Source organism: Ranitomeya variabilis, chromosome 2 (assembly GCF_051348905.1).
Source record: "Ranitomeya variabilis isolate aRanVar5 chromosome 2, aRanVar5.hap1, whole genome shotgun sequence".
Lineage (NCBI taxonomy): Eukaryota > Metazoa > Chordata > Amphibia > Anura > Dendrobatidae > Ranitomeya > Ranitomeya variabilis.
The window spans coordinates 270598003-270615890 of record NC_135233.1 but is presented as its reverse complement, the minus strand read 5'-3'; positions in this window follow the sequence as shown (position 1 = coordinate 270615890).

Below are 17888 nucleotides of genomic sequence, written 5' to 3'. Positions count from 1 at the left end.
AAGGGATAACATAACAGCGCATGCTCCGGGACAGAATCAAACAACGCTGAGGAGGCGGCGCACGGCGCCAAGGGGGTAGGAATGACGGCTGTGCTGCGTCACATTACAAAGGAAAGTCCCACCTGTTATGATCCTTAGTGGCTGAGGATCACGAATAGACCAGCAAGTGAATAAACTAAGGACAAGCTCTAGGGAGATGGTAACTGGACTGATCGCAAATCTGAACCTATCCAACACAACTAGAGGTAGCCGGTGAACGTGCCTAAATAATTCCTAGACGTCTCGAGCCAGCCTGAGGAACTAGCTACCCCTAAAGAGAAAGAAAGACCTCGCTTGCCTCCAGAGAAATAATCCCCAAAGATATAGAAGCCCCCAACAAATATTAACGGTGAAGTAAGAAGAAGGCACATACGTAGGGATGAAATCAGATTCAGCAAAAGAGGCCCACTAGTACTAGAAAGCAGAAAATAGAGCAGGGGTCTATGCGATCAATAAAAAACCCTTACAAAATATCCATCCTGAGATTTCAAGAACCCACGCACCAACTAATGGTGTGTGGGGAGAAACTCAGTCCACTAGAGCATCCAGCAAGCGAGGAATCACATTTTAGCAAGCTGGACAAGAAAACATGAAAAACACTGCTGATCAAAAAAAAGAGCAAACAAAACTTAGCTTGTCCTGGATGGACTGGGAGCAAGGTAGACAGAAGAAATCTGAGTAGCACTGATTACATCGACAGCCGGCAACAAGTGGAAGTAAAACAGATCTATATAGGAACCTCCCAGAGGATAACGAACCAGCTGATAGCCAGAGACAAGCAGGATAACAAACAAAGCCACCAGGGGGAGCCCAAAGCAAAAGTCACACCATACCACCAGTGACCACAAGAGGGAGCCTGAAAACAAAGTTCACAACACCCACCTCCGGGACGGTTTAACGGTGTGAGGGGACACATTTCATAAGTGTGTAGTTCAGCCTTTGAAAGGAGCATAATTAAAAGAGCCACCTTTTCCTTTTGCATCATTAGTGCTGTACAAGATGGCTCTTTCAGCAACAAACGCCTGGGGTGGGGGTTAAAGGTTCCCTTTCAACTTTCTCCAGTGCAGGCTTCGGCTTACACTCTGCTCTGTCATGATCTCCATGGCCAGAGAACTAGCATAAGCCTCAATAGGAACAAGCTCTTGGAAGATGTAACTGTACTGACCATGAACTAAACCTACCGCATCATCTAGAAGTAGCCAGGTAGCATGTCCTACTTTTTATCCCTATATGCCCAGCGCCGGCCGGAGAACTAAATAATGCTAGCAGAGGGAAATATAAGACCTGACTCACCTCTAGAGAAATGCCCAAAAAGGAGACAGAAGCCCCCCACATATATTGGCGGTGATATGAGATGAAACAACAAACGCAGCAGGAAAATAGTTTTAGCAAATTTGAGGTCCGCTTTCTAGATAGCAGAAGACAGAAAGCATACTTTCATGGTCAGTAGAAAACCCTAACAAAACACATCCAGAAATTACTTTAGGACTCTGGCATTAACTCATAATACCAGAGTGGCAATTCCTGATCAACAAGAGCTTTCCAGACACAGTAACGAAACTGCAGCTGTGAACTGGAACCAAAATACAAAAACAAAACATGGACGAAAGTCCAACTTATCTAGTAGATGTCTGGGAGCAGGAACAAGCACAGAGAGGCTTCTGATAACATTGGTGACCGGCAAGCATCTAACAGAGAAGCCAGGTTATATAGCGACACCCAGATCCAATCAGAACAGGTGAACAGGGAAGATGATGTCACAAGTTCAATTCCACCAGTAGCCACCGGGGGAGCCCAGAATCCAAATTCACAACAGTACCCCCCCCCTCAAGGAGGGGGCACCGAACCCTCACCAGAACCACCAGGGCGATCAGGATGGGCCCTATGAAAGGCACGAACCAGATCAGAGGCATGAACATCAGATGCAGTGACCCAAGAATTATCCTCCTGGCCGTATCCCTTCCACTTGACCAGATACTGGAGTCTCCGTCTGGAAACACGGGAGTCTAGGATTTTTTCCACAACGTACTCCAACTCACCCTCAACCAACACCGGAGCAGGAGGCTCAACGGAAGGCACAACCGGTGCCTCATACCTGCGCAATAACGACCGATGAAAAACGTTATGAATAGAAAAGGATGCAGGGAGGTCCAAACGGAAGGAAACAGGGTTAAGAATCTCCAATATTTTATACGGACCGATGAACCGAGGCTTAAACTTAGGAGATGAGACCCTCATAGGGACAAAACGAGAAGACAACCACACCAAATCTCCAACACAAAGCCGAGGACCAACACGACGGTGACGGTTGGCAAAAAGCTGAGTCTTCTCCTGGGACAACTTTAAATTGTCCATCACCTGCCCCCAGATATGATGCAATCTCTCCACCACCGCATCCACTCCAGGACAATCCGAGGATTCCATCTGACCGGAGGAAAATCGAGGGTGGAACCCCGAATTACAGAAAAACGGGGACACCAAAGTGGCAGAGCTGGCCCGATTATTGAGGGCGAACTCCGCCAATGGCAAAAAAGCAACCCAATCATCCTGGTCAGCAGACACAAAACACCTCAGATATGTCTCCAGGGTCTGATTAGTCCGCTCGGTCTGGCCATTAGTCTGAGGGTGAAAAGCAGACGAAAAAGACAAATCTATGCCCATCCTAGCACAGAATGCCCGCCAAAATCTAGACACAAATTGGGTTCCTCTGTCAGAAACGATATTCTCAGGAATACCATGCAAACGAACAACATTTTGAAAAAACAGGGGCACCAACTCGGAAGAAGAAGGCAATTTGGGCAGGGGAACCAAATGGACCATCTTAGAAAAACGGTCACACACCACCCAGATGACAGACATCTTCTGAGAAACAGGCAGATCTGAAATAAAATCCATCGAGATGTGTGTCCAAGGCCTCTTAGGAATAGGCAAGGGCAACAATAATCCACTAGCCCGAGAACAACAAGGCTTGGCCCGAGCACAAACGTCACAAGACTGCACAAAGCCTCGCACATCTCGTGACAGGGAAGGCCACCAGAAGGATCTTGCCACCAAATCCCTGGTACCAAAAATTCCAGGATGACCTGCCAATGCAGAAGAATGTACCTCAGAGATGACTCTACTGGTCCAATCATCAGGAACAAACAACCTATCAGGCGGACAACGATCCGGTCTATCCGCCTGAAACTCCTGCAAGGCCCGCCGCAGGTCTGGAGAAACGGCTGACAAGATAACTCCCTCCTTAAGAATACCTGTGGGGTCAGAGTTGCCGGGTGAATCAGGCTCAAAACTCCTAGAAAGGGCATCCGCCTTAACATTCTTAGAACCCGGTAGGTACGATACCACAAAATTAAACCGAGAGAAAAATAATGACCAGCGCGCCTGTCTAGGATTCAGGCGCCTGGCGGTCTCAAGATAGATCAAATTTTTGTGGTCAGTCAATACCACCACCTGATGTCTGGCCCCCTCGAGCCAATGGCGCCACTCCTCAAACGCCCACTTCATGGCCAAAAGCTCCCGATTCCCAACATCATAATTCCGCTCAGCGGGCGAAAATTTACGGGAAAAGAAGGCACAAGGCCTCATCACGGCGCAGTCAGAACTTTTCTGCGACAACACTGCCCCAGCCCCGATCTCAGAAGCGTCGACCTCAACCTGAAAAGGAAGAGTCACATCAGGCTGACGCAACACAGGGGCAGAAGAAAAACGGCGCTTAAGCTCCTGAAAGGCCTCCACAGCATCAGGGGACCAATTAGCAACATCAGCACCCTGTCTAGTCAAATCGGTCAATGGCTTAACGACATCCGAAAAACCAGAAATAAATCGACGATAAAAGTTGGCAAAGCCCAAAAATTTCTGAAGACTTTTAAGAGAAGAGGGCTGCGTCCAATCACAAATAGCTTGAACCTTGACAGGATCCATCTCAATGGAAGAGGGAGAAAAAATATATCCCAAAAAGGAAATTCTCTGAACCCCAAAAACGCACTTAGAACCCTTGACACACAGAGAATTAGACCGCAAAACCTGAAAAACCCTCTTAACTTGCCGGACATGAGAGTCCCAGTCATCCGAAAAAATCAGAATATCATCCAGATACACTATCATAAATTTATCCAAAAAATCGCGGAAAATATCATGCATAAAGGACTGGAAGACTGAAGGGGCATTAGAAAGACCAAAAGGCATCACCAAATACTCAAAGTGGCCCTCGGGCGTATTAAATGCGGTTTTCCACTCATCCCCCTGCCTGATCCGCACCAAATTATACGCCCCACGGAGATCAATCTTAGAGAACCACTTGGCCCCCTTTATGCGAGCAAACAAATCAGTCAGCAACGGCAATGGGTATTGATATTTAACCGTGATTTTATTCAAAAGCCGATAATCAATACATGGTCTCAAAGAGCCGTCTTTTTTTGACACAAAGAAAAAACCGGCTCCTAAGGGAGATGACGATGGACGAATATGTCCCTTTTCCAAGGACTCCTTTATATATTCTCGCATAGCAGTATGTTCAGGCACAGACAGATTAAATAAACGACCCTTTGGGTATTTACTACCCGGAATTAAATCTATAGCACAATCGCACTCCCGGTGCGGAGGTAATGAACCCAGCTTGGGTTCTTCAAAGACGTCACGATAATCAGACAGGAACTCAGGGATTTCAGAGGGAATAGATGATGAAATGGACACCAAAGGTACGTCCCCATGAGTCCCCTTACATCCCCAGCTCAACACAGACATAGCTCTCCAGTCAAGGACTGGGTTGTGAGACTGCAGCCATGGCAATCCCAGCACCAAATCATCATGTAGATTATACAGCACCAGAAAACGAATAGTCTCCTGGTGATCCGGATTAATACACATAGTCACTTGTGTCCAGTATTGTGGTTTATTATTAGCCAATGGGGTGGAGTCAATCCCCTTCAGAGGAATAAGAGTCTCCAAAGGCTCTAAATCATACCCACAACGATTGGCAAAGGACCAATCCATAAGACTCAACGCGGCGCCAGAGTCGATATAGGCGTCCGTAGTAATAGATGACAAAGAGCAAATCAGGGTCACAGACAAAATAAATTTAGACTGTAAAGTGCCAATGGGAACGGATTTAACAAGCTTTTTAGTACGCTTAGAGCATGCTGATATAACATGAGTAGAATCCCCACAATAGAAACACAACCCATTTTTCCGTCTAAAATTCTGCCGCTCGCTTCTGGACAGAATTCTATCACACTGCATGTTTTCTGGCGTCTTCTCAGTGGACACCGCCAGATGGTGCACTGGTTTGCGCTCCCGCAGACGCCTATCGATCTGAATGGCCATTGTCATGGACTCATTCAGACTTGCAGGCACAGGGAACCCCACCATAACATCCTTAATGGCATCAGAAAGACCCTCTCTGAAAGTAGCCGCCAAGGCGCACTCATTCCACTGAGTAAGCACAGACCATTTACGGAATCTTTGGCAGTAAATTTCAGCTTCATCTTGCCCCTGCGATAGGGACATCAAAGTTTTTTCTGCCTGAAGTTCCAAATGAGGTTCCTCATAAAGCAAGCCCAAGGCCAGAAAAAACGCATCCACATTGCGCAACGCAGGATCCCCTGGTGCCAATGCAAAAGCCCAATCTTGAGGGTCGCCGCGGAGCAAGGAAATCACAATCCCAACCTGCTGTGCAGGGTCTCCAGCAGAACGAGATTTCAGGGACAAAAATAACTTACAATTATTTCTAAAATTCTGAAAGCTAGATCTATTCCCTGAGAAGAATTCCGGCAAAGGAATTCTCGGCTCTGATACCGGAGCATGAACAACAAAATCTTGCAAACTTTGTACTTTCGTGGCGAGATTATTCAAACCTGCAGTTACACTCTGTAGATCCATTATAGACAGGTGAACATAGAGCCATTCAAAGATTAGAAGGAGAGAGAAAAAAAAGAAAGACTGCAGCATAGACAGACTGGCAAGTGATCCAATTAAGAGCACACTCACAACTAGAGAAAAAAAAAAAAAATTCTCAGCAGACTTCTTATTTCTCTCCTTTCTCAGCCAAGGATTTTAACCCTTTAGTGGGCCGGTCAAACTGTCATGATCTCCATGGCCAGAGAACTAGCATAAGCCTCAATAGGAACAAGCTCTTGGAAGATGTAACTGTACTGACCATGAACTAAACCTACCGCATCATCTAGAAGTAGCCAGGTAGCATGTCCTACTTTTTATCCCTATATGCCCAGCGCCGGCCGGAGAACTAAATAATGCTAGCAGAGGGAAATATAAGACCTGACTCACCTCTAGAGAAATGCCCAAAAAGGAGACAGAAGCCCCCCACATATATTGGCGGTGATATGAGATGAAACAACAAACGCAGCAGGAAAATAGTTTTAGCAAATTTGAGGTCCGCTTTCTAGATAGCAGAAGACAGAAAGCATACTTTCATGGTCAGTAGAAAACCCTAACAAAACACATCCAGAAATTACTTTAGGACTCTGGCATTAACTCATAATACCAGAGTGGCAATTCCTGATCAACAAGAGCTTTCCAGACACAGTAACGAAACTGCAGCTGTGAACTGGAACCAAAATACAAAAACAAAACATGGACGAAAGTCCAACTTATCTAGTAGATGTCTGGGAGCAGGAACAAGCACAGAGAGGCTTCTGATAACATTGGTGACCGGCAAGCATCTAACAGAGAAGCCAGGTTATATAGCGACACCCAGATCCAATCAGAACAGGTGAACAGGGAAGATGATGTCACAAGTTCAATTCCACCAGTAGCCACCGGGGGAGCCCAGAATCCAAATTCACAACACTGCTCCTCCTGCTGACCCCGGGCTCTAACACCACCAGTTGGCGCCCAGAAGTGCTGGCTGCACAGAGCCAAACACCTTGCCAATGTGTCAGTGGGGTTCAGCAACGCCAGCTGTTCCCCTGCTGTGTAGCCGGCATCGTGTCCTGCAAACGCCACGCAGACACAACAGACCTAAAACTGCCTCCAGTGCAGGCTTTGGCCTACACTCTGCTCCCTCTGCTCCTCCTGCTGACCCTGGGCTCTAACACCGCCAGTTGGCGCCCGGAAGTGCTAGCTGCACAGAGAAAAACACCCGCCAATGTGTCAGTGGGGTTCAGTAACGCCAGCTGTTCCCCTGCTGTGTAGCCGGCATCGTGTCCAGCAAATGCCACGCAGACACAAGAACTGAAATTGAAGGGAACCTGTCCCCCCCCAGGTGATTGTATGTATAACAGCCACCTTGTACAGCAGTAATGCTGCATTTGTACAAGGTGGCTCATTAAGTTACTCTCCTTGCACACGTCAAACTCAACACATATAAAATGTGTCCTCTGAGACCATTAAACCATCCCTAAAGTGTGACTTTCCTTTGTAATGACACGCAGCAGCCCCCTTGGTAGCGCTGCCCGTCTTCTGACATCATTGGTTGGCTGGCTGCGCCTCTGCGGCCTCCCTGCCCGACACAACGCCCCTCTGTGTCTTATTTATTTTGACTGCGAGGGTGTGAATGATGGGCATGAGCAGTGCATATGTTCGCCTGTCACTCATCTCCTTCCGCCTTCTTCAGACTGTGCGGCTTCATGGCCTTGGCATGCGATAAGGGATCAGCTGACGCCGCACAGTCTGTAGCAGGTGTAAGGACACGACTGAGAGGCGAACATATTTACTGCGCAAGGCCATGAATCCCAGCCCCACAGTGTGAATTAAGGAAAAGACACTGCAGGGCTGGGATTCATGGTCAACGCGAACCGCACCGGCCGACATGAAATGATGTCAGAAGACGGGCAGCACTAACAGCGCATGGCCAAGGGATAACACGACAGAGCAGACTCCTGTACAGCTAATAACGACGCTCAGGAGGCTGCGCCCAGCACCCAGGTGGGATTTTTGACAGCTGTGCTGCTTCTCATTAAGAAGGAAAGTCACGCCTCCAAGACAGGTTGACTGTATAAGGGGCTAAATGTTATACGTGTTTCATTCAGCGTCTGCAAGATTCAAAACTTAAAAAGCAACCTTTGACTTGTGCAGCATTACAGCTGCACAAGGTGTGGCTCTTCTAGTTTGTAACACCTGAGGGGGGGTTAAAGGTTACCTTTAAAATTGGTTCAATTAGGCTTCGGCCTACACTCTGCTCCCTCTCCTCCTGCTGACCCTGGGCTCTAACACCGCCAGTTGGCGCCCGGAAGTGCTAGCTGCACAGAGAAAAACACCTGCCAATGTGTCAGTGGGGTTCATCAACGCCAGCTGTTCTCCTGCTGTGTAGCCGGCATCGTGTCCTGCAAACGCCACGCAGACACAAAGCTGCCGCCAGTGCAGGCTTCGGCCTACACTCTGCTCCCTCTCCTCCTGCTGTCCCTGGGCTCTAACACCGTCAGTTGGTGCCCGGAAGTGCTGGCTGCACGGAGAAAAACACCAGCCAATGTTTCAGTGGGGTTCAGTAACGCCAGCTGTTCCCCTGCTGTGTAGCCGGCATCGTGTCCTGCAAACGCCACGCAGACACAAAGCTTCCGCCAGTGCAGGCTTCGGCCTACACTCTGTTGTGAATTTGCTTTTTGCTCCCTCTAGTGGTTACTAGTTTTTTGACTTTGGTTTTTCTGTCATTCCTTTTATCCGCACCTGGGTCGTTAGTTAGGGGTGTTGCTATATAAGCTCCCTGGACCTTCAGTTCAATGCCTGGCAACGTAGTTATCAGAGCTAGTCTGCTGTGCTCTTGTCTACTGATCCTGGTTCCAGTTATATCAGCTAAGTCTGCCTTTTGCTTTTTGCTATTTGTTTTGGTTTTGTATTTTTGTCCAGCTTGTTGCAAATCTATATCCTGACCTTTGCTGGAAGCTCTAGGGGGCTGGTGTTCTCCCCCCGGACCGTTAGACGGTTCGGGGGTTCTTGAATTTCCAGTGTGGATTTTGATAGGGTTTTTGTTGACCATATAAGTTACCTTTCTTTATTCTGCTATTAGTAAGCGGGCCTCTCTGTGCTAAACCTGGTTCATTTCTGTGTTTGTCATTTCCTCTTACCTCACCGTCATTATTTGTGGGGGGCTTCTATCCAGCTTTGGGGTCCCCTTCTCTGGAGGCAAGAAAGGTCTTTGTTTTCCTCTACTAGGGGTAGCTAGATTCTCCGGCTGGCGCGTGTCATCTAGAATCAACGTAGGTATGATCCCCGGCTACTTCTAGTGTTGGCGTTAGGAGTAGATATATGGTCAACCCAGTTACCACTGCCCTATGAGCTGGATTTTTGTATTCTGCAGACTTCCACGTTCCTCTGAGACCCTCGCCATTGGGGTCATAACAGTTTGCCAGGCCCGTATTAAATGTTTAATGCATTGCAGAAGAGGGATTATAAGAAAGAAGATTCTGAGTTTTTTTTTTTTTTTTCTTCTTCCCCTTTACCTCAGAGTGGCTATGCTTGCTGCAGACATGAATGTCCAGACCTTGATTACAAGTGTGGACCAGCTGGCTACTCGTGTGCAGGGCATACAAGACTATGTTATCAGAAATCCTAGGTCAGAACCTAAAATACCGATTCCTGAACTGTTTTCCGGAGACAGGTTTAAGTTTAGGAATTTCGTGAATAATTGTAAATTGTTTTTGTCCCTGAGACCCTGTTCATCAGGAGATTCTGCTCAGCAAGTAAAAATTGTTATTTCGTTCTTACGGGGCGACCCTCAGGATTGGGCTTTTTCGCTGGCGCCAGGAGATCCGGCATTGGCTGATCTTGATGCGTTTTTTCTGGCGCTCGGTTTACTTTATGAGGAACCCAATCTTGAGATTCAGGCAGAAAAGGCCTTGCTGTCTATGTCTCAGGGGCAGGACGAGGCTGAAGTGTATTGCCAAAAATTTCGGAAATGGTCCGTGCTGACACATTGGAACGAGTGTGCACTGGCCGCTAATTTTAGAAATGGCCTTTCTGAAGCCATTAAGAATGTTATGGTGGGTTTTCCCATTCCCACAGGTCTGAATGATACTATGGCACTGGCTATTCAAATTGACCGGCGGTTGCGGGAGCGCAAAACCGCAAATTCCCTCATGGTGTTGTCTGAACAGACACCTAATTCGGTGCAATGTGATAGAAAAACCGCAAATTCCCTCATGGTGTTGTCTGAACAGACACCTGATTTAATGCAATGTGATAGAATCCTGACTAGAAATGAGCGGAAAATTCATAGACGCCGGAATGGCTTGTGCTACTACTGTGGTGATTCTACACATGTTATCTCAGCATGCTCTAAACATATAGCTAAGGTTGTTAGTCCTGTCACCGTTGGTAATTTGCAACCTAAATTTATTCTGTCTGTAACTTTGATTTGCTCACTGTCATCTTATCCTGTCATGGCGTTTGTAGATTCAGGTGCTGCCCTGAGTCTCATGGATCTCTCATTTGCTAAGCGCTGTGGATTTACTCTTGAACCATTAGAAAATCCTATTCCTCTTAGGGGTATTGATGCTACACCATTGGCAGCAAATAAACCGCAGTATTGGACACAGGTTACCATGTGCATGACTCCTGAACACCGCGAGGTGATACGTTTCCTGGTTTTACATAAAATGCATGATTTGGTCGTTTTAGGGCTGCCATGGTTACAGACCCATAATCCAGTCCTGGACTGGAAGGCTATGTCAGTCTCAAGTTGGGGCTGTCGTGGTATTCATGAGGATTCCCTGCCTGTGTCTATTGCTTCTTCTACGCCTTCGGAAGTTCCGGAGTATTTGTCTGATTATCAGGATGTCTTCAGTGAGTCTGAGTCCAGTGCACTGCCTCCTCATAGGGACTGTGACTGTGCTATAGATTTGATCCCAGGCAGTAAATTTCCTAAGGGAAGACTGTTTAATCTGTCAGTACCTGAACATACCGCTATGCGTTCATATATCAAGGAGTCTCTGGAAAAAGGACATATTCGTCCGTCTTCTTCCCCTCTTGGTGCGGGATTCTTTTTTGTGGCAAAAAAGGACGGATCTTTGAGACCTTGTATTGATTATCGGCTTTTAAATAAGATCACTGTCAAATTTCAGTATCCTTTACCGCTGTTGTCTGACTTGTTTGCCCGGATTAAGGGTGCCAAGTGGTTCACCAAGATAGACCTTCGTGGTGCGTACAACCTTGTGCGCATTAAGCAAGGTGATGAATGGAAAACCGCATTCAATACGCCCGAAGGTCATTTTGAGTACTTGGTGATGCCTTTTGGGCTCTCCAATGCGCCTTCAGTTTTTCAGTCCTTTATGCATGACATTTTCCGGAAGTATCTGGATAAATTTTTGATTGTTTATCTGGATGATATTTTGGTTTTTTCTGATAATTGGGATTCGCATGTGGAGCAGGTCAGGTTGGTCTTTAAAATTTTGCGTGAAAATTCTTTGTTTGTCAAGGGCTCTAAGTGTCTCTTTGGTGTACAGAAGGTTCCCTTTTTGGGGTTCATTTTTTCCCCTTCTGCTGTGGAGATGGACCCAGTCAAGGTCCGAGCTATTCTTGATTGGACTCAGCCCTCGTCAGTTAAGAGTCTTCAGAAGTTCTTGGGCTTCGCTAACTTCTACCGTCGTTTTATCGCTAATTTTTCTAGCATTGTGAAACCTTTGACGGATATGACCAAGAAGGGCTCCGATGTAGCTAACTGGGCTCCTGCTGCCGTGGAGGCTTTCCAGGAGTTGAAACGCCGGTTTACTTCGGCGCCTGTTTTGTGCCAGCCTGACGTCTCACTTCCCTTTCAGGTTGAGGTGGATGCTTCGGAAATTGGGGCAGGGGCCGTTTTGTCGCAGAGAGGCCCTGGTTGCTCTGTTATGAAACCTTGTGCCTTTTTCTCTAGGAAGTTTTCGCCTGCCGAGCGAAATTATGATGTGGGCAATCGGGAGTTGTTGGCCATGAAATGGGCATTTGAGGAGTGGCGTCATTGGCTCGAGGGTGCTAAGCATCGTGTGGTGGTCTGACTCTTGACTGATCACAAAAATCTGATGTATCTCGAGTCTGCTAAACGCCTTAATCCGAGACAGGCCCGCTGGTCATTGTTTTTCTCCCGCTTTGATTTTGTTGTCTCGTATTTACCAGGTTCAAAGAATGTGAAGGCCGATGCTCTTTCTAGGAGCTTTGTGCCTGATGCTCCGGGAGTCGCTGATCCTGTTGGTATTCTTAAAGATGGAGTTATCTTGTCAGCCATTTCTCCGGATCTGCGACGTGTGTTGCAGAGATTTCAGGCTGATAGGCCTGAGTCTTGTCCACCTGACAGACTGTTTGTCCCGGATAAGTGGACCAGCAGAGTCATTTCCGAGGTTCATTCCTCGGTGTTGGCAGGTCACCCGGGAATTTTTGGCACCAGAGATCTGGTGGCCAGGTCCTTTTGGTGGCCTTCCTTGTCAAGGGATGTGCGGTCATTTGTGCAGTCCTGTGGGACTTGTGCTCGAGCTAAGCCTTGCTGTTCTCGTGCCAGCGGTTTGCTCTTGCCCTTGCCTGTCCCGAAGAGACCTTGGACACATATCTCCATGGATTTCATTTCTGATCTTCCGCTATCTCAGGGCATGTCCGTTATCTGGGTGATATGTGATCGCTTCTCCAAGATGGTCCATTTGGTTCCTTTGCCTAAGCTGCCTTCCTCTTCCGATCTGGTTCCTGTGTTTTTCCAGAACGTGGTTCGTTTGCACGGCATCCCTGAGAATATTGTGTCAGACAGAGGATCCCAGTTCGTTTCCAGGTTCTGGCGATCCTTTTGTAGTAGGATGGGCATTGATTTGTCGTTTTCGTCTGCTTTCCATCCTCAGACTAATGGACAGACGGAGCGAACCAATCAGACTTTGGAGGCTTATTTGAGGTGTTTTGTCTCTGCTGATCAGGACGATTGGGTGACATTCTTGCCGTTGGCTGAGTTTGCCCTTAATAATCGGGCTAGTTCCGCCACCTTGGTTTCGCCTTTTTTCTGCAACTCTGGTTTCCATCCTCGCTTTTCTTCGGGTCATGTGGAGCCTTCTGACTGTCCTGGGGTGGATTCTGTGGTGGATAGGTTGCAGCAGATCTGGAATCATGTGGTGGACAACTTGAAGTTGTCACAGGAGAAGGCTCAGCGCTTTGCCAACCGCCGCCGCGGTGTGGGTCCCCGACTACGCGTTGGGGATTTGGTGTGGCTTTCTTCCCGCTTTGTTCCTATGAAGGTCTCCTCTCCCAAATTTAAACCTCGTTTTATTGGGCCTGACAAGATATTGGAAATCCTTAATCCTGTATCTTTTCGTCTGGATCTTCCTGTGTCGTTTGCTATTCACAATGTATTTCATAGGTCCTTGTTGCGGCGGTACATTGTGCCTGTAGTTCCTTCTGCTGAGCCTCCTGCTCCGGTGTTGGTTGAGGGCGAGTTGGAGTACGTGGTGGAGAAGATCTTGGATTCTCGCCTCTCCAGGCGGAGGCTTCAGTACCTGGTCAAGTGGAAGGGCTATGGTCAGGAGGATAATTCCTGGGTGGTCGCCTCGGATGTTCATGCGGCCGATTTAGTTCGTGCCTTTCATGCCGCTCATCCTGATCGCCCTGGTGGTCGTGGTGAGGGTTCGGTGACCCCTCACTAAGGGGGGGGGTACTGTTGTGAATTTGCTTTTTGCTCCCTCTAGTGGTTACTAGTTTTTTGACTTTGGTTTTTCTGTCATTCCTTTTATCCGCACCTGGGTCGTTAGTTAGGGGTGTTGCTATATAAGCTCCCTGGACCTTCAGTTCAATGCCTGGCAATGTAGTTATCAGAGCTAGTCTGCTGTGCTCTTGTCTACTGATCCTGGTTCCAGTTATATCAGCTAAGTCTGCCTTTTGCTTTTTGCTATTTGTTTTGGTTTTGTATTTTTGTCCAGCTTGTTGCAAATCTATATCCTGACCTTTGCTGGAAGCTCTAGGGGGCTGGTGTTCTCCCCCCGGACCGTTAGACGGTTCGGGGGTTCTTGAATTTCCAGTGTGGATTTTGATAGGGTTTTTGTTGACCATATAAGTTACCTTTCTTTATTCTGCTATTAGTAAGCGGGCCTCTCTGTGCTAAACCTGGTTCATTTCTGTGTTTGTCATTTCCTCTTACCTCACCGTCATTATTTGTGGGGGGCTTCTATCCAGCTTTGGGGTCCCCTTCTCTGGAGGCAAGAAAGGTCTTTGTTTTCCTCTACTAGGGGTAGCTAGATTCTCCGGCTGGCGCGTGTCATCTAGAATCAACGTAGGTATGATCCCCGGCTACTTCTAGTGTTGGCGTTAGGAGTAGATATATGGTCAACCCAGTTACCACTGCCCTATGAGCTGGATTTTTGTATTCTGCAGACTTCCACGTTCCTCTGAGACCCTCGCCATTGGGGTCATAACAACACTCTGCTCCCTCTCCTCCTGCTGTCCCTGGGCTCTAACACCGTCAATTGGTGCCCAGAAGTGGTGGCTGCACAGAGAAAAACACAAGCCAATGTGTCAGTTGGGTTCAGTAACGCATCGTGTCCTGCAAACGCCACGCAGACACAAAGCTGCCGCCAGTGCAGGCTTCTGCCTACACTCTGCTCCCTCTCCTCCTGCTGTCCCTGGGCTCTAACACCGTCAGTTGGTGCTCGGAAGTGCTGGCTGCACAGAGAAAAACACCAGCCAATGTGTCAGTGGGGTTCAGTAACGCCAGCTGTTCCCCTGCTGTGTAGCCGGCATCGTGTCCTGCAAACGCCACGCAGACACAAGAACTGAAATTGAAGGGAACCTGTCCCCCCCAGGTGTTTGTATGTATAACAGCCACCTTGTACAGCAGTAATGCTGCATTTGTACAAGTTGGCTCATTAAGTTACTCTCCTTGCACACGCCGAACGCAACACGTCTAAAATGTGTCTCCTGAGACCATTAAACCGTCCCTGAGGTGTGACTTTCCTTTGTAATGACACGCTGCAACCCCCTTGGTAGCGCTGCCCATCTTCTGACATCATTGTTTGGCTGGCTGCGTGTTGTGTATCCGCTTTTTGGGCTCCCCTGGTGGTTGCTGGTGGTACTGGTGACTTGTTTGCACTTTGCTGCTTCTGTTCACCTGCTTCCATCAGTGTTTGGGAGTTTCCTGTTTAGCCTTGCTCTCCAGTCTTTTCCTTGCCGGTCATCATTGTAACCAGAGCATTCGGTTGCATGTTCCTGCTACTAGTCTGCTGATCAGCTAAGTGGACTTTGTCCTTTTGTTTTGTACCTTTTGTCCAGTTTGCAGTTTTGTTATTCTCTGTAGCTGGAAGCTCTTGCGGGCTGAAATTGCCACTCCTGTATCATGAGTTGACACAGGAGTCTTAAAGTAATTTCAGGATGGTTTTTGAAAGGGTTTTCAGTTGACCGTGAAGTCCTCTTTTGTATCCTTCTGCTATCTAGTAAGTGGACCTCTCTTTGCTAAATCTACTTTCATACTGTGTATGTCTTTTCCTCTTAATTCACCGTTATTACATGTGGGGGGCTGCTATCATCTTTTGGGGTATTTCCCTAGAGGTAAGCCAGGTCTGTTTCTTCCTCTACCAGGCGTAGTTAGTCCTCCGGCTGGCGCGTGGCATATAGGAAGCCGTAGGTATGCTCCCTGGCTACTGTTAGTTGTGTGGTAGATTTAGCTCACGGTCAACTCGAGTTTCCATCACCCGAGAGCTCGTTCGTTACTTATATGTTTCTTACGTTCCCTTGCCATTGGGAACCATGACAGTAACGAACGAGCTCTCGGGTGATGGAAACTCGAGTTGACCGTGAGCTAAATCTACCACACAACTAACAGTAGCCAGGGAGCATACCTACGGCTTCCTATATGCCACGCGCCAGCCGGAGGACTAACTACGCCTGGTAGAGGAAGAAACAGACCTGGCTTACCTCTAGGGAAATACCCCAAAAGATGATAGCAGCCCCCCACATGTAATAACGGTGAATTAAGAGGAAAAGACATACACAGTATGAAAGTAGATTTAGCAAAGAGAGGTCCACTTACTAGATAGCAGAAGGATACAAAAGAGGACTTCACGGTCAACTGAAAACCCTTTCAAAAACCATCCTGAAATTACTTTAAGACTCCTGTGTCAACTCATGACACAGGAGTGGCAATTTCAGCCCGCAAGAGCTTCCAGCTACAGAGAATAACAAAACTGCAAACTGGACAAAAGGTACAAAACAAAAGGACAAAGTCCACTTAGCTGATCAGCAGACTAGTAGCAGGAACATGCAACCGAAGGCTCTGGTTACAATGATGACCGGCAAGGAAAAGACTGGAGAGCAAGGCTAAATAGGAAACTCCCAAACACTGATGGAAGCAGGTGAACAGAAGCAGCAAAGTGCAAACAAGTCACCAGTACCACCAGCAACCACCAGGGGAGCCCAAAAAGCGGATACACAACAGCTGCGCCTCTGTGGCCGCCCTGCCTGACACAACGCCCCTCGGTGTCTTATTTATTTTGACTGCGAGGGTGTGATTGACGGGCATGAGCAGTGCATATCTTCGCCTGTCACTCATCTCCTTCCACCTTCTTCAGACTGTACGGCTTCATGGCCATGGCATGCGATAAGGGATCAGCTGACGCTGCACAGTCTGTAGCAGGTGTAAGGACACGAGTGAGAGGCGAACATATTTACTGCGCAAGGCCATGAATCCCAGCCCCACAGTGTGAATTAAGGAAAAGACACTGCAGGGCTGGGATTCATGGTCAACGCGAACCGCACCGGCCGACATGAAATGATGTCAGAAGACGGGCAGCGCTAACAGCGCATGGCCAAGGGATAACACGACAGCGCAGACTCCTGTACAGCTAATAACGACGCTCAGGAGGCTGCGCCCAGCACCAAGGTGGGATTTTTGACAGCTGTGCTGCGTCTCATTAAGAAGGAAAGTCACGCCTCCAAGACAGTTTGACTGTATAAGGGGCTAAATGTTATACGTGTTTCATTCAGCGTCTGCAAGATTCAAAACTTAAAGAGCAACCTTTGACTTGTGCAGCATTACAGCTGCACAAGGTGTGGCTCTTCTAGTTTGTAACACCTGAGGGGGGGTTAAAGGTTACCTTTAAAATTGGTTCAATTAGGCTTCGGCCTACACTCTGCTCCCTCTCCTCCTGCTGACCCTGGGCTCTAACACCGCCAGTTGGTGCCAGGAAGTGCTAGCTGCACAGAGAAAAACACCTGCCAATGTGTCAGTGGGGTTCAGCAACGCCAGCTGTTCCCCTGCTGTGTAGCCGGCATCGTGTCCTGCAAATGCCACGCAGACACAACAGACCTCCAAATGCCTCTAGTGCAGGCTTCGGCCTACACTCTGCTCCCCCTGATGACCCTTTGCTCCAACCCCACTAGTTGGGGCTCTAAGAAGACAAGCTTGAATAGGTCCCCATCCTTGTTCCAGTACCTTCAGCTGGTTCCGGGCAGAGCCTTTGGCTTAGGTGCCTCCCTCTGGGTATCCGAGTTCCACCAACGTCAGGTGGTCCTTGGTAGTGCTTTCAGGCACCGGTACCTCCTGCTTAGTAACCGGGTTCCAGTAACATCAGCTGGTCCTCGGTAGTTCCATTGGCTCTTGGACCTTCGGCTACCCATCCGGGTTCCAGTACCGTCAGCTGGTTCTCGGCAGTGTCTTTTGCTCTTGTGCCTTCTGCTCCCCATCCTGGATCCAGTACCGTCAGCTGGTTCCGGGCAGAGCCTTTGGCTTAGGTGCCTCCCTCTGGGTATCCGAGTTCCACCAACGTCAGGTGGTCCTTGGTAGTGCTTTCAGGCACGGGTACCTCCTGCTTAGTAACCGGGTTCCAGTAACGTCAGCTGGTCCTCGGTAGTTCCATTGGCTCTTGGACCTTCGGGTAGCCATCCGAGTTCCAGTTCCATCAGCTGTTTCTCGGCATTTTCTCAGCCTTCTTGTACCTTCTGCTACATTTACAAGTTCAAGACCCTAA